Source organism: Schistocerca gregaria, chromosome 9 (assembly GCF_023897955.1).
Source record: "Schistocerca gregaria isolate iqSchGreg1 chromosome 9, iqSchGreg1.2, whole genome shotgun sequence".
Taxonomy (NCBI): domain Eukaryota; kingdom Metazoa; phylum Arthropoda; class Insecta; order Orthoptera; family Acrididae; genus Schistocerca; species Schistocerca gregaria.
Window position 1 is genome coordinate 193,959,363 of NC_064928.1, and position 26,895 is coordinate 193,986,257.

At 42.1% G+C, this 26,895-nt stretch overlaps 1 protein-coding gene and 1 non-coding gene across 2 annotated transcripts in view; one reads left to right on the plus strand and one right to left on the minus strand.

Annotated features, from left to right (window-relative positions):
* The first annotated feature begins 501 nt into the window (after window positions 1-501).
* LOC126291549 (nucleolar and coiled-body phosphoprotein 1-like) overlaps window positions 502-26,895 on the plus strand; it is a 160,303-nt gene continuing 133,909 nt past the window's right edge. The window contains exon 1 of the mRNA XM_049985058.1: window positions 502-856. The gene's annotated coding sequence lies outside the window, so the exon portion shown is untranslated. The remainder of the gene's footprint in view (window positions 857-26,895) is intronic.
* Window positions 12,223-12,295, minus strand: Trnaa-cgc (transfer RNA alanine (anticodon CGC)). Its single transcript has one exon. It is a non-coding gene; the product is annotated as a tRNA-Ala (tRNA).

Genomic DNA, 26,895 nt, shown 5'->3' on the forward strand with positions numbered 1-26,895 from the left:
GTATCAATTAAGACACAAAGGAATTACAGACATTGGTTCGAGCAGGCATTGATTTAAATCAATGGGGAAAGCTTAAAATGTGTGTGGGACCAGGACTCCTACTTACGAGGCAGATACGCTTCAACTTTCCCCTTTGATTTAAATCAATGCCCGCTCGAAGCCAATGTCTGTAATTCTTTTTTCTCCGTAACCATTTTATTGCTGTTAAAAGAAAACTAAATTCTTCATCGTGTATTTGTAGGTTATAAGAGAGTCGTAAATGAACTGCCCTGTAATGTATCGTTTCATTCCTCCCACAGTCAGTAGAAAACTAAAGAAAGACAAACTTGGTCTGATTTCTTAGTTACTGGCGACTTTTATTGAAATACATAAACTATTTTGCAAATTAATATAAACGATACTCTTTGCGCTCATCGTACGTAATCTTCAGGAAGGTAGCTTTCTGTCCGCTTGGAGCGCTGCTGTCGCAGTGTAAGTAAAGATCAACAAGAGTGTCGTGACTGTGTGTATGGGATTGTGGTGATAGTTTGCTGGCACAGTTTCCAGCGGAAGATCATTTCATAGTAACCTTGTGTTATGACGCAGTTGGGGTTACAGTTAGTAGAATAAAATGGTCAATGCTACTTCAGAATAGTTATGCTTTACGATTCCAATAATTTTTTAAAGGGGCTGCATCACGATGGACGTGCGACATTAAGAGTCACAAAACCACACAAGTATAAAGAGGAAAGCTACAGAAGATATATGTGAGAGACTATCAAAACTTACGTATAATCAACTGAAAGGAGAATACTTGGAAGAAATAACCTTTAAAGATGTCGACAGCTTAGGGATGTTCCAATACAAGAAAATACAAGTAAGTATCCGATACTTTTGTTTCGGTATAGAGTACATTATGAATCGAATCATGCTTTCGATACATAATCGGTATCGAAAGAAAAGTACTTGTATCGAATCTATTTTCCTCGTGTATTCGAGTAGCAAGTGAAATACTACTATTCGCCGTGTCTAAACTACTGTCTCTCCCAACCCCCTCCTGTGTTGCCCAATGTACGCCCCCCCCCCCCCCCCCTGTTCATCTGTTTACCAGTCATATTGTTTGTTGTGCTTTCCAATCGTGCAGTTTGCGCTCAAGTTTATTTGCTTTTATCGTGTCATGGTGCTGCCGTAATCTAAAGTATGGACATAATTCAACAAAATGAATGAGGCCACAGCAGAGTGCAAATAACGTTTTCCAACTGTGAATTTTTATGGCGCTGCGTCAAATTTATCTAAATACGCCACTAGTCTGTGAACTGTAGCAGAAAGAAAACCACAGGTGGGCAGTAACTTTGAGCCTTATACAAGCGAAATGTGTATTTTATACCCATGCACTCGTACACCAAACGAAAGACATATAGCTGAGTATCAATTCTTGATAAATTGAATACATCACAATTGTGTCGTGGTGAAATACAATTCCAGTTCTTTGTTAGCAGGTACAAGAACATCTTCTGGTGAAGGGAGATATTTGTCGCGTTTTGTGCTTACGATAAATCTCGTTGAAGAGGCTTTAAACTTACCTGGCGTTAAAAGTTATATCTGAAGTTCGAGAAATAGTGCACTGCATTAAAAATAGCGTTGTACAATCAGACAAATTACAAAAAAAATCAAATTCGAAATAGTACTCCTGAAGGTTCACTTGCTGCTGATGTTAAAACAAGATGGAATTCGGTCTTTTTCGTGACGGATCGCTTCTTACAGTTGCTAATAAAATATGTGAAATCGTAATTTAGAGTTGCTGCACCTTAGACGCCAATTGCTACATAGATGGAAACTCAACCGACAGCTTTATTAAAACCTTTTGAATATCTCACAAGAGAAGTGTGTGCACTAAAGAATGTTAGAAAATCTAAAATTACACAGATGATTAATTGCCTGTCAACAGATCTTAGTGGCCAAGCAGTTCTAGGCGCTTGAGTTTGGAACCGCGCGACCGCCACGGACACAGGTACGAATCCTACCTCGGGCTTGGATGTGTGTGATGTCTTTAGGTTAGTTAGGTTTAAGTAGTTGTAAGTTCTAGGGGACTGATGACCTCAGATGTTAAGACCCACAGTGCTCAGAGCCATTTGAACAGATCTTTACAGTCAAAAAATGTAAGGACTTTTTGGCGGGGGAGCTGAAGGAAAAAATACGCGTTAAATGAATTAAATAGCCAAGCAGCCATTCCTACTTCGTTGGATCCAAGGTTTAACAACCCACATTTTCAAGATGCAACACCATGCGGGATAGCCATACAAAGATTCAAAAGTATAGTTTATAAGCACCAAAGCATCCCATTGAATAGGAAGAAGTTGGTGCTTCGTCTACCGTAACATAGGAAAACGACTTTCGGAAACATACACCACTAACGGCCAAAAAAGGAAACAGGAAACACATCAAAGTGACGAAGTCTTTCTTTATTTGTCAAATCGTGTAATAGTTTTGCGGAATGGGGAGACATAAAGGTATTTTTTTCCTGTTAGTAAAATGTGCTCAATAGTCTTTTATTGACTTAAAAGCTTACGTTTTTTATACCGCAAAGTGACTATAGACCTTAATATACGACATAAATTTCACTTTAAGACGAATACGCCTTCATGAGAAAAGAGGGGTCTTAACGGACGGATCGACAGGTACAGTCGAATAACAAACGTAAATAACATTCAGATTTTTTCATTTAGTGTACTGTGAAATCTTGCTTCTTGCCGAATTTCACGATTCTAGGTCAGCGGGAAGTGTAGTATAGGTTTTATGAGTGAATTTGCGAGCATTAACATAGGTGACATAAACTGCCGTATCTTTTGACTGTATTTGACTTTGAAGTTTCAGTTTACACCGCCAAGGGACTGTAGATCCTCGTATGTGACATAAATTTCAGCTTGATACGTTTACCCGCTCTGAGAAAAAGGGTTTTTCACGGTCGCAGAGACAGACAGAACACAGACGCATTACAAAGTGGTTCTATAAGGGTTCCGTTTTTTACCGATGAGGTACGAAATCCTAAAGTTAGCATTTTTGGCGCGCACCCAGCGAGACAAAACCCACCTGCAGCGTTTCCAGGCTGCAGTTCCTACAGCGGAAAGAATAAAACTCTAATCTGAGTGCCTTGGGTTCGGGTTCCACTATGGAAACATTTTTATTTAAATTTTTATGCTACTTCTACAGAAAATAAACCGAAATAATGACCAATATTATTGTCAAAATTATTATTATACATTTTTGCTCTTACGACAGTGTTCTTCGCGAACTGTGGAAGAATAAGTCATGGATTCTGCATCAAGACAACGCACCTGCTCATATCGCATTGCCTATTAAAGAGGTTTCTAGCAAAGTACGCCATCGTAATGCTAGACTGCCCACCTTATTCGCCTGACCTAGCACCTGTCACATAATTACTCATTTTTTCTTGTTCCCTTCTTATTTTTCTCTTCCGAAAATCCCCTTCATTCTTGGACTGTGTTCTTGTTCTATTCATTTATTTGACTTCAAATTCTTATTCATAACTTTATTTCTGGCATTGTCTTTTTCATTTATCATTTCCCTTCGAATTAAGACTTGTTTTACGCCTTTAATTTCCTGAACTCTACTGGTTTTTATGATTCAGTTGCTTACTACATCAAAAGCCGTCTATGCGATTCTGTCGTTGTTCCTTGCATATATGCGTCTCTAGTTTTCCGAACTTGTATGTGAAGCCGTGTGTTCGTATAATTCTCTGGTTGGTCTCCTCATGCATATAACATATCTGTGTAGTGCTCCAAAAAGTTTTCTGAGGATTTTATGTTCTATTCTTTTCTGTCTGTATGAGGCCTGCAGCTCCGATTGTGGTGCGTAGAGCTCTTCTGGTGGTACAATTGTACTCTAACTCCTGGGTCTTGCCTGTCTTGAAATGTTTCTTTTGTAGTAGTGCGTCCACGTCAGTTTGTACGCTTTCTGAAATTTTTCTGTTCGCTCTGTTGGATGCCTTGATCCACATATTTGTATATATTTCGTATATGTTTCAGGTTTTCCGCTCCGTTGACCTTCCCGTAATTTGTGCGTGTGGTTTGTGTGTTGTTTCTTTCCACGTACTGTCCGTATACTGTTTTGAGATGGATGGCTCTGAGCACTATGGGACTTGACATCTTAGGTCATCAGTTCCCTATAACTTACAACTACTTAAACATAACTAACCTAAGGACATCAGACACATCCATGCCCGAGGCAGGATTCAAACCTGCGACCGTAGCAGCCCCATGGTTCCGGACTGCAGCGCCTAGAACCGCACGGCCACCGCGGCTGGATACTGTTTTGTCCGAGAGTACGTGTAGGTATTCCAGTGCTTCTTGTCTATTAATGCTGAGTATTTCCATTTCAATGCCAGACATTTTATGATTTTCTTGTTTGCACATCTTCTTCCTAGATCCACCTCTTTCCAGTACATTGTATCTATTCATGTTTTTATGAAAGGAACGGCAAAGGAAATTTTGGGATTGCAGTTAAATTTCCAGAAAGGAACTGTAAGGCGTACACGAGAACTTCGTATACAAAATTTTATATTTTTATTGTTTTAAATCTGATGATTTACGCATGCTGGGTAATATTAATCGTACAGACAGTGAAAGATTAAAATTCGTTTTGTAAATAAAAGCCGCCATTTCTTGCTGAACTGTATTTTATTTGCTCCACACGTGAACTGTTTTATAATCTAAAAATATCACATATAAAAACGAAACTGTATCATTGTAGATTCCACTGAACATGTCTTAAAGTAAAAGGCGAAACGCTTCTGGAACAAATGGAATACATTTCAGCCAGAAAAGACGGTTTTTATTTGCAAAACGAGAGTCTCTGAGGTTGCTACGTGTGAGTGAAATATTAATCTTGTCGGCATCTTGCATGCGTTATAAACGCCGAAATTTTAGTTACATGGTTGTCTTAAAGTTTATGTAAAAGGTAGATTTACATTCATAGAAAGTTCTCTTACTGTGCGATTTGACAGTAAACCACATCTAACGCTTGATTTCGCCAAGTGTTGTCGAGGAAAACTGGTGATGGACAATTGAATCTATTTGGATGCGGTCATCTCGGTATGTGATTTCTTTTTTTTTTCTATCCACGGGATAAGGGCAGTTTTAAAATAATTTTGATCAAGTTCTTTACTTGACGATAAAACTGGTCATCACAGGGTTGCATTAGGCGTGTGCATTTGGTGGTGGTGGTGGTAGGGGAGGGGGGGGGAATCACTTTAACACTGCATGACACTAGGGTTTCATCACTTCAAATACAAGGCAGTGAGCACTACCTCAGTTTATTTTCAGTGTAAGTAACGTAAATAATGTAAAGTTCCCTTGCAGGGGCTCGATACCAGGACTCTCGAATTAGCGTTCTGTACTCCTCAGCGCCGACCGCTGCCTCGAAACTTCACTAATGTAAATAAATGCTCAACCCTCGCCCGATCCGCACCATAAATGCTACCTTTTTTTTTTTTTTTTTTTTTTTTTTTTTTTTTTTTTTTTTTTTTTAAACGCTTTGCCATCTGGGGTTACCATTTCCGTCGCACTCATATCTGGCGAAGCCCTGGATACGAGGTATGGCTGTAAAATAATTGGACTATTGTTGTGAAACGTTTTATTTCAAAAACATGCATACGAGTATAAGTCAATTATTGTCTGCAAAGTAGTTATCAAATTGTATATTACTCAAATAGGAAACTTAACAAAACATTTTTCGACATAGTATCCTTGCGCACTTGGACCATCGATGTACAAGCTTCCTGATGCCCTCATAAAAGAAGTTTCTCCGTTGATCTGCGAGCCAAGAATGCACTGCTTCTTTCACTGCTTCGTCCGAGGCAAACCGACGGCCTCTTAATGCCTGTTTGAGTGAACCAAACAAGTGATAGAAGGGGCAAGATCGGGATTATATGGAGGATGATCCAGTAATTCATATTTGAGTTTCTGGAGCGTTCCAGCAGTGTGGCCAGCAGTATGCGGATAGTCGTTGTGCAACAACACAACTACTTTAGACAGCAATCGTCGGTGTTTGCTTCGAAAGGCAGGCTTTCGCCTGACAATAAGCATCTCACTGTAACGTACACTGTTTGTTGTTGTGCCCCTTTCCCCATAATGTTCCACTACTGGACCTTGTGCGTCCCAATAAACCGTAAGCATCAGTTTTCCTGAGGACGGTTGGGTCTTGAACTTTTTCTTGCACGGCAAACTTGGATGTTTCCATTCCATACTCTGCTGTTTACTCTCCGGTTTGTAATGATGGATCCATGTTTCGCCACCAGTAATGGTCCTGTCTAAGAAGTTGTCCCCTTCGTTACTGTAGCGATCCAAATGTTTTTGCTGATGTCCAAGCGCGTTTGTGTATGCAACTGTGTGAGTTGTCTTGGGACCTATCTTGCACAAACTTTATGAAACCCAAGTCAGTTGTGGATGATTTCGTAGGCAGAACCGTGACTAATTTGCAGATGATGTGCCACTTCGTCAATAGTTAATCGTCTGTCTATGAGAATCATTTCACGTGAACGCTCAATGGTTTCTTCATTTGTGGCGGTAAACGGTCTTCCGGCTCCATCGTGCGTAACACTTGTCGACTTTCGGAATTTTGCAGTCCATTCGTTGACACTCCGTTGTGGCAAAACACTGTTCCCGTACTGTACTTGAAGTCTTCGATGAATTTCGGCCCCCTGATACGCCTTCCGACCACAAAAAAACGGATCACTGAATGTTGCTCTTCTTTGGTGCAAATGGAGAGCGCAGCAGCCATGATTAACAGCATGGCAGCGATAACGAAACTAACCTAGCAGCTTGAAAATTGCAAAGATATAACAGCAAATAAACAAAGCACATGTCATCAACGTAAAACGACACTACTACCAAAACAAACAAAAATATAACTAATTTGCAGATAATAATTGACTTATCGTCGTATTTAGTTATTGTCAAGCTCAATATACTCCCATCCTCTACCCCTACGACGCTCCATGCGAATTTTCCATCGATGGCAACAATGCTAGAGTCTTCCTATGTAAGCTCACTGTTTCAACGGACTGGAATCTTATTCCTGTTAACGCAGAATAGGTCTTGGGGAAAAGATGAATGTCGCAAGGTGCTGGGTCAGGCGAATAATGTGGATGGTCGAGCACTTCGATGCTGTACTTCACTCGAAACCTCTTAACAGACAGTGCGGTCCTGAGCTGGTGCGTTCTCTTGATGCAGAATCCATGAATAGTTTTTCCACAATTTGCGTCTTTTTTCTCACAGAAGTGGAAAAGAACCTCAAAATAATACTATTGGTCAATGGTCTGTCCTACAGGACCCAGTCAAGAAACACGATTCCACGAATATCGAAAAAGAAAAACAATTGTCACCGCTTTGAATTTTGATTTGCTCATTCGCTCTTTTTCCGCTCTCGGTAAAGTTGTATCCTTCCAATACATGGATTGGCGCTTAGTTTCTCGATCATAAGTGAAAATATTAGTCACATGTTATCGCTCTCTCCAAGAAGTTAGGATCATATTCAATGGCATTTACACGAGCCCCTGTTTGCTCGATCGAGAGAATTTCTGGCACCAATTTCTCACACATTTTTCTCATGTTAAACTAAACTTATAAAATTTGCCTTACACATTAATGCAGTTTCAACAATCGGTCGAATACTCAACCCCGGCGACCAGACTGAATGACATTACCTGTGTCCGAGCGTGAGTTATCTTCATCGTCGTCTCGACTGTCTTGGAAACGCCGTAACCACTCAAAAACTGGCGTACGTGATAAAACAGTCTAGGCCATACACTTCTTTTAGTAAAATATTGGTTTCAGTAGCAGTTTTTTTCAAGTTTCATGTGAAATTCCACGGCCATTCCTTGCTCTACTATTACACTTACCATTTCTCCGCCAAAACGGAATAACATCTCGTGCACAAAACGTACGGAAACGCCACAGAGATTTGTCTACAGAGACCAGAGATGCCGCATTCGAGTGAAAAGGCTCAACGGTCGCAGGTTCGAATCCTGCCTTGGGCATGGATGTGTGTGATATCCTTAGTTAGGTTTAAGTAGGGGACTGATGACCTCAGATGTGAAGTCCCATAGCGCTTAGAGCCATTTGAACCATTTTTGTTAGTCTTTCATCTTTGGCGCATTCTTACTTTGTGACAGCATTAACCTTGATATTTTGTACAGGATGTCCATAATTAAAGTTCTAGTTTCATAAACTCTAGAAAAAGAACCACCTCTTACGAAGTCGAATTTCAGTAACATATTATTGACGCGGGGAGGGGGGAATACGTAATGGAAAAAACAAGAATTGGCAAAAATTTCATGAATAGATGGCGCTGCAAGCGTCAGAATAAGCAACTCACACGATAGTTCCTCAATTTGCATCCCAGATGCCAGTCTCCATGAAGAACCGCTCGCTGTCGGTAAAGCTCGTTTTACAAGAGCGGTGACTATGCGGCAGTAGCCCTGCAGAAGTTGGAGATACTCAACATTGTGAAAAAAACCATTGATCCGATTTCTGCTAGGAGTCTAGAGGAAACAATTACATACCAGGATGAGTCAAATGGAAAAACTTAAATTTGTAATAACAACTCGAAATTTCGCGCCCTTATCCTGTAAGTTGGTAAGCATGCTACAAACAGCATGCAGAATGGCCTGTAGGTGGCAGCATAGTGCAGATACACACATACCGTCGCTTTGTCACTATAAAGATGGCCACCCCACTTGCGACTTGCACCAGGAAAGAACAGCGTTCTGTTATTCGGTTTTTGCGTAGTGAAGCTGTGAAACCAATTGAAATTCATCGACGAATGAATGTTTAGTACGGTGATGCATGTTTGTCACAGCAGCAATTCTACGAATGGAGTAGGAAGTTCGCAAATGGTGTGACTTCAGTGTAAGATGCTCCTCGTCCAGGTCAGGCACAACGAGCTGTGACTCCACGGAACGTTGCAACAGTTGAAGCCACAGTGAAGGAAAACAGGCGAGTGACACTGAATGACATTATTGAATGTTTACAGATTACTTATGGGTCAGCACACCGCATTGTGCGTGATGTGCTCCAGTTTCACAAAGTGTCTGCAAGATGGGTGCCACGGCAGCTGACTCCTGAAATGAGAGAACGACGCGTTGATGCTTATGAAGAACTACATCGTCGCTTTGAACGAGAAGGTGATGGCTTCCTTGAAAGAATCGTTACTGGGGACGAAACCTGGGTTCACTTCCACCAACTGGAAACGAAGAGAGCAGGCAAGGAATGGCGCCATTTCTCATCACCAAGTGATTTCTATATGTTTGGACCACTTAAAGACTCAATGGGAGGAAAGTAGTTCTTTTCTGATGAAGAGGTACGCCACGCAGTGCGTGAGTGGTTGCACAGACTACCAAAAGAATTTTTTTCTAAAAACTTATGCACTTTGTAAGCGCTGGAGGACTTGCATTGAGCGGGAGGAGATTATGTTGTAAAGTGATACAGCTTTGTACCACTTCTGCACAATAAATAATATTTTAAAAAATATTTAAGGTTTTCATTTGAGCCGCCGGTGTGGCCGTGCGGTTCTAGGCTCTTCAGTCTGGAACCGCGTGACCGCTACGGTCGCAGGTTGGAATCCTGCCTCGGGTACGGATGTGTGTGATATCCTTAGGTTAGTTAGGTTTAAGTAGTTCTAAGTTCTAGGGGACTGATGACTTCAGAAGTCCCATAGTGCTCAGAGCCTTTTTTTCATTTGGCTCAACCTCGTAATTTGATAAGACAGGTACTTTTGAAGCGCAGTGTGGGAGAGGGAGAAAAGCAGTTGTTCCGATGTCTGTCGAAGATGTGATCACTGCATTGCAGTGTGTGGCCACCCCTCCTATGCCTCCTCCTTTGGTGATTCCTTTGATCATCAGTATGAGGCTCGTCCCCCTTCTCTGTTACCTCCTGGCGTCCGCTTTCACCACTTGCTACGGCGACTTAACTTCACGCTACCTGCAACTTTCCCAGTGGGTGTGAACACTTCACCACCTTGGCTTCGTGGAGCGACCCACGTTAACCCTGGCCTTCATTCGCATCCTAAGAACACTACTCCAGCCTCGGTCTGTCGCCTCCAGTTTCACCACCTTCGCATGGGACTTGGCTATAGTATCTTTGTATACACTGATGGTTCTCGGACTTACCGCAGGGTCGGGTGTGTCTTCGTCATTGGCACCCGTGTCTTTCGATATCGGCTTCCGGATCGCCACTCAGTATTTACAGCCGAGCTTTTCGCCTCATATCAGGCCACGGAGTACATGCGGCAACTCAGCCTTCCCAATTGTGTCCTCTTATTAGACTCAGCGACCTCCATGTGCGCTGTACACTGCTCATCTTCTAGTTCAGCGGGTCCAGGGAAACTGTCACTTGCTCACTCTTGGTGAAGCCAATGTCATGTTTCTGTGGGTCCCTGGTCACGTCGGTCTGCCAGGAAACGACGCTGCTGAAAATGCTTCCAAGGCTGCAGTCCTCGTACCTCATCCCGCGAGTACCTACGCTATTGGCCATTAAAATTGTTACACCAAGATATGCAGATGATAAACGGATATTCATTTGACAAATATATTATACTATAACTGATATCTGATTGCATTTGCATGCAAATTTAGTGCATAGATCCTGAGAAACAAGCACCTCTGGCCGTAATAACGACCTTGATACGCCTGGGCATTGAGCCAAACAGAGCTTGGATGCCGTGTACATATACAGCTGCCCAAGCAACTTCAACACGATACCACACTTCATCAAGAGTAGTGACTGGCGTATTGTGACGAGCCAGTTGCTCGGACACCATTGACCAGACGTTTTCAATTGGTGAGAGATGTGGAGAATGTGCTGTCCAGGACAGCAGTCGCTGTATCCAGAAAGACCCATACAGGACATGCAACGTGCGGTCGTGCATTATCGTGCTGAAATGTAGGGTTTTTCAGGTATCGAATGAAGGGTAGCGCCACGGATCGTAACACATCTGAAATGTAACGCCCACTGTTCAAAGTGCCGTCAGTGCGAACAAGAGGTGACTGAGACGTGTAACCAATGGCACCCCATACCATCACGCCGGGTGAAACGTCAGTATGCCTATGACGAATACATGCTCGTCCAAGGCGTCGGAAGAGGCTTCATAAGCCGAAGCTTATTAAAGTGAAGGAAGGGTCATTGGCGATGCCAAAGAGACACCACCACCTGACAGACGGCAAACCGAGCGAGGTGGCGCAGTGGACCACGATGTGGTCCAATAATGCTGTGAACAGTAGCTGGAGTCATCCGAAAAAACGACGTTTTGCCGTTCGTGCACCCAGGTTCGTCGTTGACTACACCAATACACCATCACAGGCGCTTCTGTCTGTGATGCAGCGTCAATGATAACCGCAGCCATGGTCTCGGAGCTGATAGTCCATGCTGCTGCAAACGTCGTCGAACTGTTCGTTGTTGTCTTGCAAACGTGCCCATCTGTTGACTCAGGGATCGCGACGTGGCTGCACGATCAGCTACAGCCATGCGGATAAGATGCCAGTCATCTCGACTGCTAGTGATACGAGGCCGTTGGGATCCAGCACGTTCCGTATTACTCTCCTGAACCCACCGATTCCATATTCTGCTAACAGTCACTGGATCTCGACTAACGCGAGCAGCAATGTCGCGATGCGATAAACCGCAATCGCGATAGGCTACAATCCGACCTTTATCAAAGTCGGAAACTTGATGGTATGCATTTCTCCTCCTTAGACGAGGCATCACAACAGCTCTTCACCAGGCAAAGCCGGTCAACTGCTGTTTGTGTATGAGAAATCGGTTGGAAACTTTCCTCGCGTCAGCAAGTTGTAGGTGTCGCCACAGGCGCCAACGTTGTGTGAATGCTCTGAAAAGCTAATCATTTGCATGTCACAGCATCTTCTTCTTGACGGTTAAATTTCGCGTCTATAGCACGTCATCTTCGTGGTGTAGCAATTTTAATGGCCAGTAGTGTATATTCCCTCCGATGATCTCTGCGTTGCCGTCTGGTGGTGGTGGTGGTGGTGGTGGTGGTGGTGGTGGTGGTGGTTAGTGTTTAACGTCCCGTCGACAACGAGGTCATTAGAGACGGAGCGCAAGCTCGGGTTAGGGAAGGATTAGGAAGGAAATCGGCCGTGCCCTTTCAAAGGAACCATCCCGGCATTTGCCTGAAACGATTTAGGAAAATCAGGGAAAACCTAAATCAGGATGGCTGGAGACGGGATTGAACCGTCGTCCTCCCGAATGCGAGTCCAGTGCGCTAACCACTGCGCTACCTCGCTCGGTTTGCCGTCTGTCAGGTGGTGGTGTCTCTTTGGCATCGCCAATGATCCTTCATTCACTTTAATAAGCTTCGGCTTATGAAGCCTCTTCCGGCGCCTTGGACGACTTCCTCTCAGCCCTCCCGCCGGGAGGAGATTATTTTAACTCGCCAGTGTATTGGGCACTGCCTCTTTAACCATCGTCATTTGCTCAATGGCGCTGCCCCATCACTTTGTACGCATTGCGCCTTATTTTAACTGTTCGCCACTTCCTGCTGGAAAGCCCTGTTTTTACCAATTTACGCACCAGCTTGGGTTTGCGATCTGAATTATCAGCCGTTTTAGTGAATGACGCGCGGGCTGTCGACCGCGTTTTACTTTTTATCCGCCGAAAGAATATGGCGAAGGCCATTTAATTTTTAGTTTTGGACCTCCATTTTTGCATGCTGTTTTTTAGCCCTTTTTCCACGTGCCTTTTTTAGCTGTCTACTATTGTGCATTGGGACTGACACATAGTCGTTTACCTCTTCTATGCGTTTGTGTTCTATAGTTCTGACTTGAGCGCGTATATCCCAGTTGTTTTCCGTGCCGTATAGCAAACCAAAAAGAACAGAATTACAGGAGGGGTCGAATAAGGGTGTGGAAACATGCAGTGCATGGGGAATTGCCCGAACGCTGGAAATGTCTGCGAACGCGGTGCATATAATCCTACGAAATATCCTGCGTTGCTATCCATTCACGTACAGGAATTGTTTCGTGCTGACCTTTCAGCAAAACAAACATTCACTCTAAAATTTGTTGTCACCTAGGAGACGGACAGTGAATGGCCATTCTGTGAACAGACAATTTCCGAGGACGTGTCAGTACGCAGAATTGCAGAATATCGGCAACGTAAAATCCGCATGAGCAACACCCGGTACCACTTCATTCTGCAATGGTGGCTGTGTGGTGCGAGTGGCATCGTTTATCGTAGGTCCGAAATTTTTCGATGACATGAGTCCTGCAGGTCCTATTACCTGTACCATCACTGGTAAACGCTTTGACAGTCTTTTGCGCACCATAGTCATTCCAACCCTTTAATAGCGATGATGAGTGGGTAGGATCATTGTTATGCAAGATGGCGCTCCTTCGCACGTTGCACAGCCAGTGAAGGAGCTGCTGGCAGAGGCATTTCCAAAACGCTAGAATTATCAGCCATTATCTCCCTACAGTCTGGCCATCTGATTATAATCCGTGTGACTTCTCGCTGTGCGGTAACCTGAAAGATGTTGAGTTCAGTGGTGGAATTACAAATGCAGCTGAATTGAAGGCACACATTGCTCAACGCATTCTGAACGTGATGGCCCGAGGCACTCCGATCTGTTCTGGAAGATGCCGTTTCTAGATATCAACATCAGCATGATATGTTGATGGTATGCAGCAACCAGCCACAAATTGGTTTTCTACTAAATGTAATATTTTCATATCGCTCTCAATATCTCTCACTGAATGTGGGCGACAAATGTAGATTTATTCAAGCACAAACAGGGGCCACTATGAATATTTTAGAAGAAACAGAAATACATACAAACAGAAGCACTTCTCCTGATAGAGTACTTAATGAACACACTGTTTTCCTGAAAAACTTCCGGAAAGGGTATTCTGTGCCCCAGTGTAAATAATATTTGTACACCTATCTGCAGATCAAGTAACAAAACTTATAATATTGTACGTACTTACAATAGTCAGTATTATTTATGGCGCTAAATACTAATAAATTCTAATGTATTATCATCATCGATGTTCAAATAGCACATAAGAAATCACACAACTGTCTGCCACACTTGCATCTCTTCTTTGTATAAAATAAGTTTTTAGTGCTATAATTCATAAAATTCCGAGTATTTATTGTTTCTTCTGCATTTAATGTCCTAGATTTCATGTAAAATACTATTTCAATCTAACATAACAGTAATTTAATTTTCCTTCCCCCCCCCCCCCCCCCCCCCTCCCCACCGCCGCGAAGAAAAACCATATCTTTGTATCATTGCATTTTAGCATCTATGACACACATTTACTTTCCAAACTGAGTATTTGTTTTCGTATGCTATAAATCAAAACATGTGACGTACATCGGAAATCGATTTGTGACCGAACGAGAGTGGTCTACAACGCAGTGCAACGCTTGTGACTGTGAAAATACAAGCACGTTCGAAAATGTGTTGCATTGCAACAAAACTGGCAATATAAATGCACCAGATAGACATCTGCGTTCCATCACAAACACGAGGCGCAAAACCATTTTGGTTACACGTTTGTAATTCATCCTTGGGCAACTCAAAGGAAACCTTTGTATAATCTGTATTGATGAAAGCATGAAAACACCGTTTGATGACGAATTGTAAAAATTCGAAACCGATAACGATACTTTCTGACTAAACTAACCTAAAACCTGTTTGTGGCTAGTTACTGTACACTGCCAACAATTTATTTTATATAAGAACCACTGTCTTCAATCGTGTCTATGTATGCATATTGAACATGTCTTGGATAAGTCTCCCACGACAACTAGAAGCCGATGTCATTTTGCTTTTATCTCGTTTTTGCCCCCAGGGACACTTGAAAACCAGTACTTCTTATCCGATGTGGTGCGACCTTGCCGAAGAAAATCGTGAGAAATTTTGGTCTTATGACAAAGCGGTAGATGGATCAAAACAAAATTCCAGACACTCTGACCAAAATGGTAATGAAACAGAAGATGACCGACTAAAGGCCGAAATACTAAATGTCTTTTTCCAAAGCTGTTTCACAGAGAAAGACTGCACTGTAGCTCCCTCTCTAGATTGTCGCACAGATGACAAAAGGGTAGATATCGAAACAGACGACAGAGGGATAGAGAAACAATTAAAATCGCTCAAAAGAGGAAAGGCCGCTGGACCTGATGGGATACCAGTCCGATTTTACACAGAGTACGCGAAAGAACTTGGCCCCTTTCTTGCAGCGGTGTACCGTAGGTCTCTAGAAGAGCGTAGCGTTCCAAAGGACTGGAAAAGGGCACAGGTCATCCTCGTTTCCAAGAAGGGACGTCGAACAGATGTGCCCAGCTATAGTCCTATATCTCTAACGTCGACCAGTTGTAGAATTTTGGAACACGTATTATGTTCGAGTATAATGACTTTTCTGGAGACTAGAAATCTACTCTGTAGGAATCAGCATGGGTTTCGAAAAAGACGATCGTGTGAAACCCAGCTCGCGCTATTCGTCCACGAGACTCAGAGGGCCATAGACATGGGTTCCCAGGTAGATGCCGCGTTTTTTGACTTCTGCAGGGCGTTCGATACAGTTCCCCACAGTCGTTTAATGAACAAAGTAAGAGCATATGAACTATCAGAGCAATTGTGTGATTGGATTGAAGAGTTCCTAGATAACAGAAAGCAGCATGTCATTCTCAATGGAGAGAAGTCTTCCGAGGTAAGAGTAATTTCAGGTGTGCCGCAGGGGAGTGTCATAGGACCGTTGCTATTCACAATATACGTAAATGACCTTGTGGATAACATCGGAAGTTCGCTGAGGCTTTTTGCGGATGATGCTGTGGTATATGGAGAGGTTGTAACAATGTAAAATAGTACTGAAATGCAGGAGGATCTGCAACGAATTGACGCATGGTGCAGGGAATGGCAATTGAATCTCAATATAGACAAGTGTAATGTGCTGCGGATACATAGAAAGAAAGATCCTTTATCATTTAGTTACAAAATAGCAGGTCAGTAACTGGAAGCAGTTAATTCCATAAATTATCTGGGAGTAGGCATTAGAAATAATTTAAAATGGAATGACCATATAAAATTAATCGTCGGTGAAGCAGGTGCCAGACTGAGATTCATTGGAAGAATCCTAAGGAAATGCAATCCGAAAACAAAGGAAGTAAACACTGCTTGAATACTGCTCAGCAGTGTGAGATCCGTACAAGATAGGGTTGATAGAAGAGATAGAGAAGATCCGACGGAGAGCAGCACGCTTCGCGAAGGCGTTACGGAGGTGATAGATAAACTCCAGTGGAAGGCTCTGCCAGAGACACGCTCAGTAACTCGGTGCTGGCATTTGTTAAAGTTTCGAGAACATACCTTCATCGAGGAGTCAAGTAGTATATTGCTCCCTCGTACGTATGTCTCGCGAAGAGACCACGGGGATAAAATCAGAGAGATTAGAGCCCACACGCATTCCGACAGTCTTTCTTTCCATGAACAATAAGAGACTGGAATAGATGGGAGAAGCGATAGAGGTACTCAAAGTACCCTCCACCATGCACCGTCTGGTGGCTTGCGGAGTATGGGTGTAGATGTAGATGGACGCTGAACGGTACTGACGGTCTAAGGTGCAACTTAAAGCATAACCGTCGAATTGCGATTGATCTGTCATTTGTATCTGCGGCCCTTACTGGTAAAATTTTTGTTAATCCTTTGTTTTTTTTTTTCCTGCCGTTTCCCTTCGCATCAATAATACGCTGCTCAAATTTGACGTCATTCCGATCATTGGTTGTCCTTCTACAGCGTTTTGAAACTGGAACTTTAACCATGGACGCTCTGTACTTTATAGCCTCGCCTCATACACCATACATTTGGACGAAATCGCTGACGGTGTCCGGGCGCGGTTGACTAGTTGGTAGCGCATCGCAGCGAGCACAGCCGACGTGGCTTCTTGCTCTGCATGGCCGGGCAAGATGAGTCATGAGGGTTGGAACGCCGCGCGGCGTGAACAAAGCTGCCGAAATACGGACGGTACGCCGACAGACCGCTGCGTTAGGAAAAACCCAAGGCCAGCACACACGGCGGGAGAGGCCCTTTCAAGCGAGAGGGAAATGAACGCCAAGATGGCATGGCGACTGGAACTACTGTGTTGGAATCGTCGAACATTCACTAAGATAGTAAAAGCTGCCTACCGTTGAGTTACAGAGAAAACGCGGCACACTAATTTTCATGATCTATAGTAATGATCTACCATTTACAATTGAAGAGCTTATTTTAATAGTGGTACAAGTCCATTTTTGTTCATTCTGAGATACAGAGTCCTAAAGTTAAATGGGCGCTGAAAAATCTGCAGTTGAGATACTAGAAATACTCAAGTATAAATACTTGAACATTTCTGGTATCTCAACTGCAGATTCTTCAGCGCCCATTCAATTTTTGGACTCTGTATCTCAGAATGAACAAAAATGGACTTGTACCACTATTGAAATAAGGGCTTAACTTAACGACAGAGCAAAAACAGTCGCGGTTGTATGTTGGCTGATGACACGAGTATTCTGGTCAAGAGTCATAACTCCGCCACGCAGGACACAGCCCTGACAGTCACTAACCAAGAACACAAGTGATTCACAACAAATAGCCTAACCCTGAATTTTTCAAGAAGTAACATTATATTTTTATTTAATAAAAAGTCTCACGGGATTATCTTAGCGGTCTAATGCGCTGCAAACATGGACTGTGCGGTTGGTCCCGGCGGAGGTTCGAGTCCTCCCTCGGGCATAGGTGTGTGTGTTTGTCCTTAGGATAATTTAGGTTGAGTAGTGTGTAAGCTTAGGGACTGATGACCTTAGTAGTTAAGTCCCATACGATTTCAGACACATTTGAACATTTAGCCGGCCCGAGTGACTGAGCGGTTCTAGGCGCTACAGTCTGGAATCGCGCGTCTGCTACGGTCGCAGGTTCGAATCCTCCCTCGGGCATGGATGTGTGTGACGTCCTTAGGTTAGATAGATTTAAGTAGTTCTACGTTCTAGAGCACTGATGACCTCAGAAATTAAGTCCCATAGTGCTCAGAGCCATTTGAACCATTTAATAAAATTGCAGCCAAATAGCCATATACAGTTACTTTGCTTAACAATTTACATTTTTATTTTAAATTTTTGCATATTCATTTATCGACTTCACTCTTTTATTGTACAGTTCTATGTGATATTGTTCACAGGCTTTGTTACACAGTTCACATATGTTGAGGTTGGGTCGTGATAGGTTTTCTTTTTGCAAATTAGATGATGAAAGCCGTGAATAGAAAGTCTAGTTACGACATATCGCTGCTCGAAGTTTGGTGCTGTCCATGAGCGGTTCGTCACTGATTCGGTGGCATAGAACTCCGGCCATATATTTTCTCGTTTGCCCTCCATGATCTTCAGTTGCTTTCTGGAAGCCCTGGTGTGTGGCATCATACATCGAATTTTGATGTCTTCAATTAGGAAACTCTCTCTCGCTAGCAGATACACTAGTCTAGATCTTGTTGTCTTTGAGAGATCTAGTGCTCTTTTTAGATAAGTCGATTTTACCTTTTCTAGTCTTTCTAGATTTTTTTTCTGTCAGGTGGTCCCATATAACCTCCATCCCATTGCGCCGAATAATTTCATGGCTGTTTCTAGACTGAGTAGGCTGCTGTTTTTGATGTCCTGTATTGCTATTTTTGCTTGGGCTCCACGTTCTAGTAACAGTATACAGTATCAGACAGTAAGGCTGTTGGCACCTCTAGATCACGGGGTACCAGGTTCGAGTCACGGCCGGACTGGTGTTTTCTCTGCCCGGGGACTGGGTGTTTGTCTTATCCTTATCGTTTCATCATCCTCAGCAGCATTTGTTAGAGAGACTGTATTGGACTGTGAAAAGAGAATGGATTGTGTGAAACTTGGGACTTTGTACGGGCGCTGATGACCGCGCAGTTGAACGCCCCACAAACCAAACATCATCAACATTATCATGATCAGGCAGTAAATAAAAAGCTCCAGGTTCCTGAAATCGAGATCAAAAACAAAAAAAATAATGAAACAACGCATATAAAATTCCTAGGCATGCAGATAGACAGCCAGCTAAGATGAATAGAGAAAATTGATCAGCTTGTCAAAAAACTTAGCAGAGCGTGTTTACTCTTGGGAGCTATTTCTCTCCCTGTTAACAGAGAAATATGCTTTTGTTATATTTTGCATATTTCCATTCCATATCGTGTTATCTTCTGAGGAAATTCTACAGAAGCTGAAAGAGCCTTCAAACTGGAAAAACGAGCAGTGAGATTAATGTGTGGGGTCTCTAGCAGAACATCCTGCACAGATCTCTTTAAAGACTTTGGTGAAATATAAACTGACTGATGATATTTGTAACCAGCAGCAAGGAATTATTTCAGAAAAGCTGTGACATTCATAAGCATAACACAAGACAGGGGAAAAATTTCCATGGAGTCCATAGGGGAGCAGTTGAGTCAGGAATAAAAGTATATAATAGGCTTCCCATCAGTATACAAAAAGAAATTGATATCATGCTAGTATTCAAAAGGAAGCTAACTTCATCAGTCAGAGAACGAACTTATTATAAAATGAATGAATTCCTAGAGTAACAAGGCACCCTTTTAACTACAAAAATGGCTCTGAGCACTATGGAACTTTTAACATCTGAGGTAATCATTCCCCTAGAACTTAGAAATACTTAAACCTGACTAACCTAAGGACATCACACACATCCGTGCCCGAGACAGGATTCGAACCTGCAACCGCAGAGGTCGCGCTGTTCCAGACTGGAATGCATAGAACAGCTCGGCCACAGCGGCCGGCTCCTTTTGAGTAAAAATAGAGGAAAGAAAAATATTTACTTATGTCATGAAGACAAAATTTTTTACTGCTAACATAAATTATAGTGATATAACGTAAATTTATTTATATCATAGATTAACGTGTGTGCTACCATTTGTTCTACACTTTTAAGTGTTCTGAAGATAAAAATTTTGTATTTCAATTTAAATCATAACGACAAAATGTAAATTTCATTATTTTTTGTGGCACTGGGATAAAAATGTGTATTTCCATTCATTCTGCTATTTTAAGCATTCACTTGAACTTGCATCATAAAATGCAGGTTGTAATATAGTCCACAATCAGTCGTTCATAGAAAATATTTGTATGATATATATAAAATACTCACATAGTTTTGCATTATTTCACTTGACTTGTCCTATATTATTAGTGCATCCTGTGTGCAATACGTAATCAACAGGACCAAATAAAAAATCAAATCACTGAATTGGCTTAAGCCCCATAATTCAATAAAATTTTCACTGTATTTCCACGACTCCACAGTGGAGTATTTGTACGGAAATCCTTTCAAAAATTGTTTTCGATAATTTAAAACCCTTAAAACAACCCATTTCACTTTTAACTTATCTCCAAGTGTAAGTATCGCTAAACCACTTCATTGTCAATTTCAGAGAGGCGTCTGGGATAATTCGATATGCATTTGTTAGCTCGGTCTGCCTATCTTTCAGTTTCGGGTGTTTTAGCTTGAAAATTTCGAAGTAGGCTCTTGCGACACCCTTAATATTCTGTGCAGTTTTTGGTGGCGATATGGTGAGAGGAATGCTTCTATTACGGCAGCCGAATGTCTCACCGCGTACGTTATTGTTCAGTAAGTACAGGGTGGCCACGAAAACCCGGCCCCGAATACCAGACTGCTTATTGTCGCCCGCCAATGTGACCATTGTTTCGGATCTGTTGCGACTTCGTTTTACATTCGTTTCTTTATTATCTGATTACTACATGGGTATCTATGTGTTGTTGTATCTGCTCATAGCGGACAACAATTCGTGCGTAACTGTCTAGCAATCTGTACTCAGGGCTCGTTTTTCTTCCGCCACCCTGTACTTAGTTTGCCAGAATTTCCCGCAGAAAGTCTTTTTTTAAATATTCTCTCAATTAAGTAAATCTAGCTGTATATGCAATAGTATATGTGGTCTTAGTTCTATGTAAATGCAGTGAGGTATATGTAGTATATTGAGGTATGTGTAGTGTAGGTTGGCGCGGCTATTATGTTCATTTGTCTAATGATCCCCATCCCGAGAGGCGATTGTCCCAGGCTTCTGTCCAAGTTTTTTTTAATTTCAGCGCTTGAATTTTTTTAATAAATAAGAACGTATGAAGAATACCTACAAGTTTGTGTTTATTTGTTAAAAATACTGATTATTGACTGATATGTGAAAAAATAGTTTTATAGTCATACAAACGACTTATTTAGTGCTAAGGCCGTTTGTAATCGAAATACATACGAAATTTTCGATAAGATAAACAAAAACAGTCTATAATTTAGAAATAATATATTTCCGTAGAGGAAATTCTTTTTCTTTGCGACAGGCCACCATGTACTGCACGAATCACAGACTATACTTCAGATTAGGTACGGTCACACACTCGTTCAAAACTGCTGAAGAAAATGGCAGACGAACTAAAAGACTGTATACCAAAACTTTTCAGTGTCATTACTGTGTTATAAATTGAAGTAATTATTAAATACAAGCTGTTACAACCGTTTAACATTCAGATCTACTTCAGTTTGTCCGTAGCCGTGGTCTTGTGGTAGCGTTCTCGCTTCCCGCGCGCGGGGTCCCGGATCCCGGGTCCCGGCGGGGTCAGGGATTTTTCTTACCTCGAGATGCCCGGGTGTTCTGTCGTCTTCATCACCATTATTCATCCCCATTACGGTCGGAGGAAGGCAATGGCAAACCATCTCTGCTAGGACCTTGTCTATTACGGCGGTGCGGGTCTCCCGTATCGCCCCCCTACGCTCTTCGGAGTATGGGACTTCATCACCATCATCATCATCATCATCATCTACTTCAGTTTAAAACAGTCATTTAGTGAATCCAAAGAAAAAAAGAAAAAGTAGAATAGAACTGACGCCTTAATCAAGAAAAACGCCCCCCACTCCCCAGAATAAACTCTTTCTCAGCTGTTGCTAGGGACTCACAAAATGGTTCAAATGGCTCTGAGCACTGTGGTACTCAACTTCTGAGGTCATTACTCCCCTAGAACTTAGAACTAGTTGAACCTAACTAACCTAAGGACATCACACACATCCATGCCCGAGGCGGGATTCGAACCTGCGACCGTAGCGGTCTTGCGGTTCCAGACTGCAGCGCCTAGAACCGCACGGCCACTTCGACCGTCTAGGGACTAACAGACTTGTCTCAGGCCCCTGTCAGTTGAGCTATGGATCGACCAGTTGGTCGCTACAGTCGTTGGGCACACTTTAAGTTAATTTTGGCCAGAATTTTCGGTACAAATACTCCACTGTGCGGCGTCGCTACTGTAAGTTACTCACAGTGTAAATGAGTGTGCATTCCATATTTATAGATTTGCGCAAAGGCTTTTGACACCGTTCCTCTCGGGAGAATTCTAATCGAATTGCATGCTTTGTGGTGTAACGTTTCAGTTGCGCGACTGCGTTCGTGATTTCGTTTCAGAAAGGTCACAATTCGTAGTAATCAACGGAAAATCGCCATCAGAACAGAAGTGATAAATGGCGTTACCCAGGGAAATGTTATAGGCCCTCTGCTGTTCCTAATCTGTAGAAAGCATTTAGGAAACAATCTGAGCAGCCCTCCTAGACTGTCTGCAGATGATTCTGTTCAAATGGCTCTGATCACTATAGGACTTAACACCTGAGGTCATTAGTCCCCTATACTTAGAACTACTTAAACCTAAGTAACCTAAGGACATCACACACATCCATGCCCGAGGCAGGATTCGAACCTACGACCGTAGCAGTAGCGCGTTTCCGGATTGAAGCGCCTAGAACCACTCGATCACAGCGGCCGGCATATGTGTCTGTGATTTGCCGTCTAGTAAAGTCATTAGATGATTAAAAACAAAATTGCAAAATGTTTTAGACATAGCATCTGTATGATTTATGGTCTCTTTTATTACCGCATCTGTATGATGTGGAACGTTGCAATTATCTTTGATTAAGGAAAAATGAGCGGTCACGAAAAGAATTTCACACACTTTTGTCCTGACGAAACGTATACAACTGTTGGAATTCGTCATCAATGATAAAATCCGCTACAGTTGTAAAAAATATTTATAAAAAGGGATGCACAAGCTGGTTTCAGGACATGGGTTCCATATTCAAGTGGATATTAAAATGTGAATCATTCATTTTAACATATTTTAATCTGATTTAAGCATCCTTTATGCGTTCACAATTTAATATGCACCTCAAGGTGGGACACAGGTCCTGAAACCGGGTTGTGCATTCCCTTTTAAAAATAAATAATTTTTGCCACTGTAGCGTATTTTATAATTGATGCCAGTTAAATTTCAATTTCGCGGTAAATCACACAAATCTAAAGGCTGTGAATTCAACTAAATGCTTAGGGATTACGAATAATTTAAATTCGAATGATCACACACGTAATTTTGTGGAGAAGGCAAATTATAGATTGTTCTTCATTGGCAGAACACTTCGCAGCTGCAACAATCTACTGAAGAAACTGTCTAGGCTAAGCTTGTCAGTCCGATGCTTGAGCACTGCAGTGCGGTAAGGGATCCTTACCAGATGGGAATGACGGAGGACATCGAAAAAGTTCGTTCTGAACTATCAGATAATAGGAAGGACAGTGTCACGGATATGATACGCGAGCTGACTTGGGAAACGTTAAAACACAGGCATTTTCCGTTGCGGCGAAAACTTTTCAAAAAATTTCAATCATTTTTTCTTCTTAATGCGAAAATATTTTATTGTCGCCAACCTGTTGTTGTCTTCAGTCCTGAGACTGGTTTGATGCAGCTCTCCATGCTACTCTATCCTGTGCAAGCTGCTTCATCTCCCAGTACCTACTGCAACCTACATCCTTCTGAATCTGCTTAGTGGACTCATCTCTCGGTCTCCCTCTACGATTTTTACCCTCCACGCTGCCCTCCAATGCTAAATTTGTGATCCCTTGATGCCTCAAAACATGTCCTACCAACCGATCCCTTCTTCTAGTCAAGTTGTGCCACAAACTTCTCTTATCCCCAATCCTATTCAATACCTCCTCATTAGTTACGTGCTCTATCCACCTTATCTTCAGTATTCTTCTGTAGCACCACATTTCGAAAGCTTCTATTCTCTTCTTGTCCAAACTAGTTATCGTCCATGTTTCACTTCCATACATGGCTACACTCCAAACAAATACTTTCAGAAACGACTTCCTGATACATAAATCGATATTCGATGTTAACAAATTTCTCTTCTTCAGAAACGCTTTCCTTGCCATTGCCAGTCTACATTTTATATCCTCTCTACTTCGACCATCATCAGTTATTTTACTTCCTAAATAGCAAAACTCCTTTACTACTTTAAGTGTCTCATTTCCTAATCTAATTCCCTCAGCATCACCCGATTTAATTTGACTACATTCCATTATTCTCGTTTTGCTTTTGTTAATGTTCATCTTATATCCTCCTTTCAAGACACTGTCCATTCCATTCAACTGCTCTTCCAAGTCCTTTGCCGTCTCTGACAGAATTACAATGTCATCGGCGAACCTCAAAGTTTTTACTTCGTCTCCATGAATTTTAATACCTACTCCAAATTTTTCTTTTGTTTCCTTTACTGCTTGCTCAATATACAGATTGAATAACATCGGGGAGAGGCTACAACCCTGTCTCACTCCTTTCCCAACCACTGCTTCCCTTTCATGCCCCTCGACTCTTACGACTGCCATCTTGTTTCTGTACAAATTGTAAATAGCCTTTCGCTCCCTGTATTTTGCCCCTGCCACCTTTACAATTTGAAAGAGAGTATTCCAGTCAACATTGTCAAAAGCTTTCTCTAAGTCTACAAATGCTAGAAACGTAGGTTTACCTTTTCTTAATCTTTCTTCTAAGATAAGTCGTAAGGTCAGTATTGCCTCACGTGTTCCAACATTTCGACGGAATCCAAACTGATCCTCCCCGAGGTCTGCATCTACCAGTTTTTCCATTCGTCTGTAAAGAATTCGCGTTAGTATTTTGCAGCCGTGGCTTATTAAACTGATAGTTCGGTAATTTTCACATCTGTCAGCACCTGCTTTCTTTGGGATTGGAATTATTATATTCTTCTTGAAGTCTGAGGGTATTTCGCCTGTATCATACATTTTGCTCACCAGCTGGTAGAGTTTTGTCAGGACTGGTTGTTCCAAGGCCGTCAGTAGTTCTAATGGAATGTTGTCTACTCCGGGGGCCTTGTTTCGACTCAGGTCTTTCAGTGCTCTGTCAAACTCTTCACGCAATATCGTATCACCCATTTCGTCTTCATCTACATCCTCTTCCATTTCCATAATATTGTCCTCAAGTACATCACCCTTGTATAAACCTTCTATATACTCCTTCCACCTTTCTGCCTTCCCTTCTTTGCTTAGAACTGGGCTGCCATCTGAGCCCTTGATATTCATACACGTGGTTCTCTTCTCTCCAAAGGTCTCTTTAATTTTCCTGTAGGCAGTATCTATCTTACCCCTAGTGAGATAAGCTTCTACATCCTTACATTTGTCCTCTAGCCATCCCTGTTTAGCCATTTTGCACTTCCTGTCGATCTCATTTTTGAGACGTTTGTATTCCTTTTTGCCTGCTTCATTTACTGCATTTTTATATTTTCTCCTTTCATCAATTAAATTCAATATTTCTTCTGTTACCCAAGGATTTCTAGCAGCCCTCGTCTTTGTACCTACTTTATCCTCTGCTGCCTTCACTACTACATCCCTCAGAGCTACCCATTCTTCTTCTACTGTATTTCTTTCCCCTATTCCTGTCAATTGTTCCCTTATGCTCTCCCTGAAACTCTGTACAACCTCTGGTTCTTTCAGTTTATCCAGGTCCCATCTCCTTAATTTCCCAAATTTTTGCAGTTTTTCAGTTTTAATCTACAGGTCATAACCAATAGATTGTGGTCAGAGTCCACATCTGCCCCTGGAAATGTCTTACAACTTAAAATCTGGTTCCTAAATCTCTGTCTTACCATTCTATAATCTATCTGATACCTTTTAGTATCTCCAGGGTTCTTCCACGTATACAACCTTCTTTCATGATTCTTAAACCAAGTGTTAGCTATGATTAAGTTGTGCTCTGTGCAAAATTCTACTAGGCGGCTTCCTCTTTCATTTCTTAGCCCCAATCCATATTCACCTACTATGTTTCCTTCTCTCCCTTTTCCTACACTCGAATTCCAGTCACCCATTACTATTAAATTTTCGTCTCCCTTCACTATCTGAATAATTTCTTTTATTTCATCGTACATTTCTTCAATTTCTTCATCATCTGCAGAGCTAGTTGGCATATAAACTTGTACTACTGTAGTAGGTGTGGGCTTCGTATCTATCTTGGCCACAATAATGCGTTCACTATTTTCCTATTCATTATTAAACCTACTCCTGCATTACCCCTATTTGATTTTGTGTTTACAACCCTGTAGTCACCTGACCAGAAGTCTTGTTCCTCCTGCCACCGAACTTCACTAATTCCCACTATATCTAACTTTAACCTATCCATTTCCCTTTTTAAATTTTCTAACCTACCTGCCCGATTAAGGGATCTGACATTCCACGCTCCGATCCGTAGAACGCCAGTTTTCTTTCTCCTGATAACGACATCCTCCTGAGTAGTCCCCGCCCGGAGATCCGAATGGGGGACTATTTTACCTCCGGAATATTTTACCCAAGAGGATGCCATCATCATTTAATCATACAGTAAAGCTGCATGTCCTCGGGAAAAATTACGGCTGTAGTTTCCCCTTGCTTTCAGCCGTTCGCAGTACCAGCACAGCAAGGCCGTTTTGGTTAATGTTGCAAGGCCAGATCAGTCAATCATCCAGACTGTTGCCCCT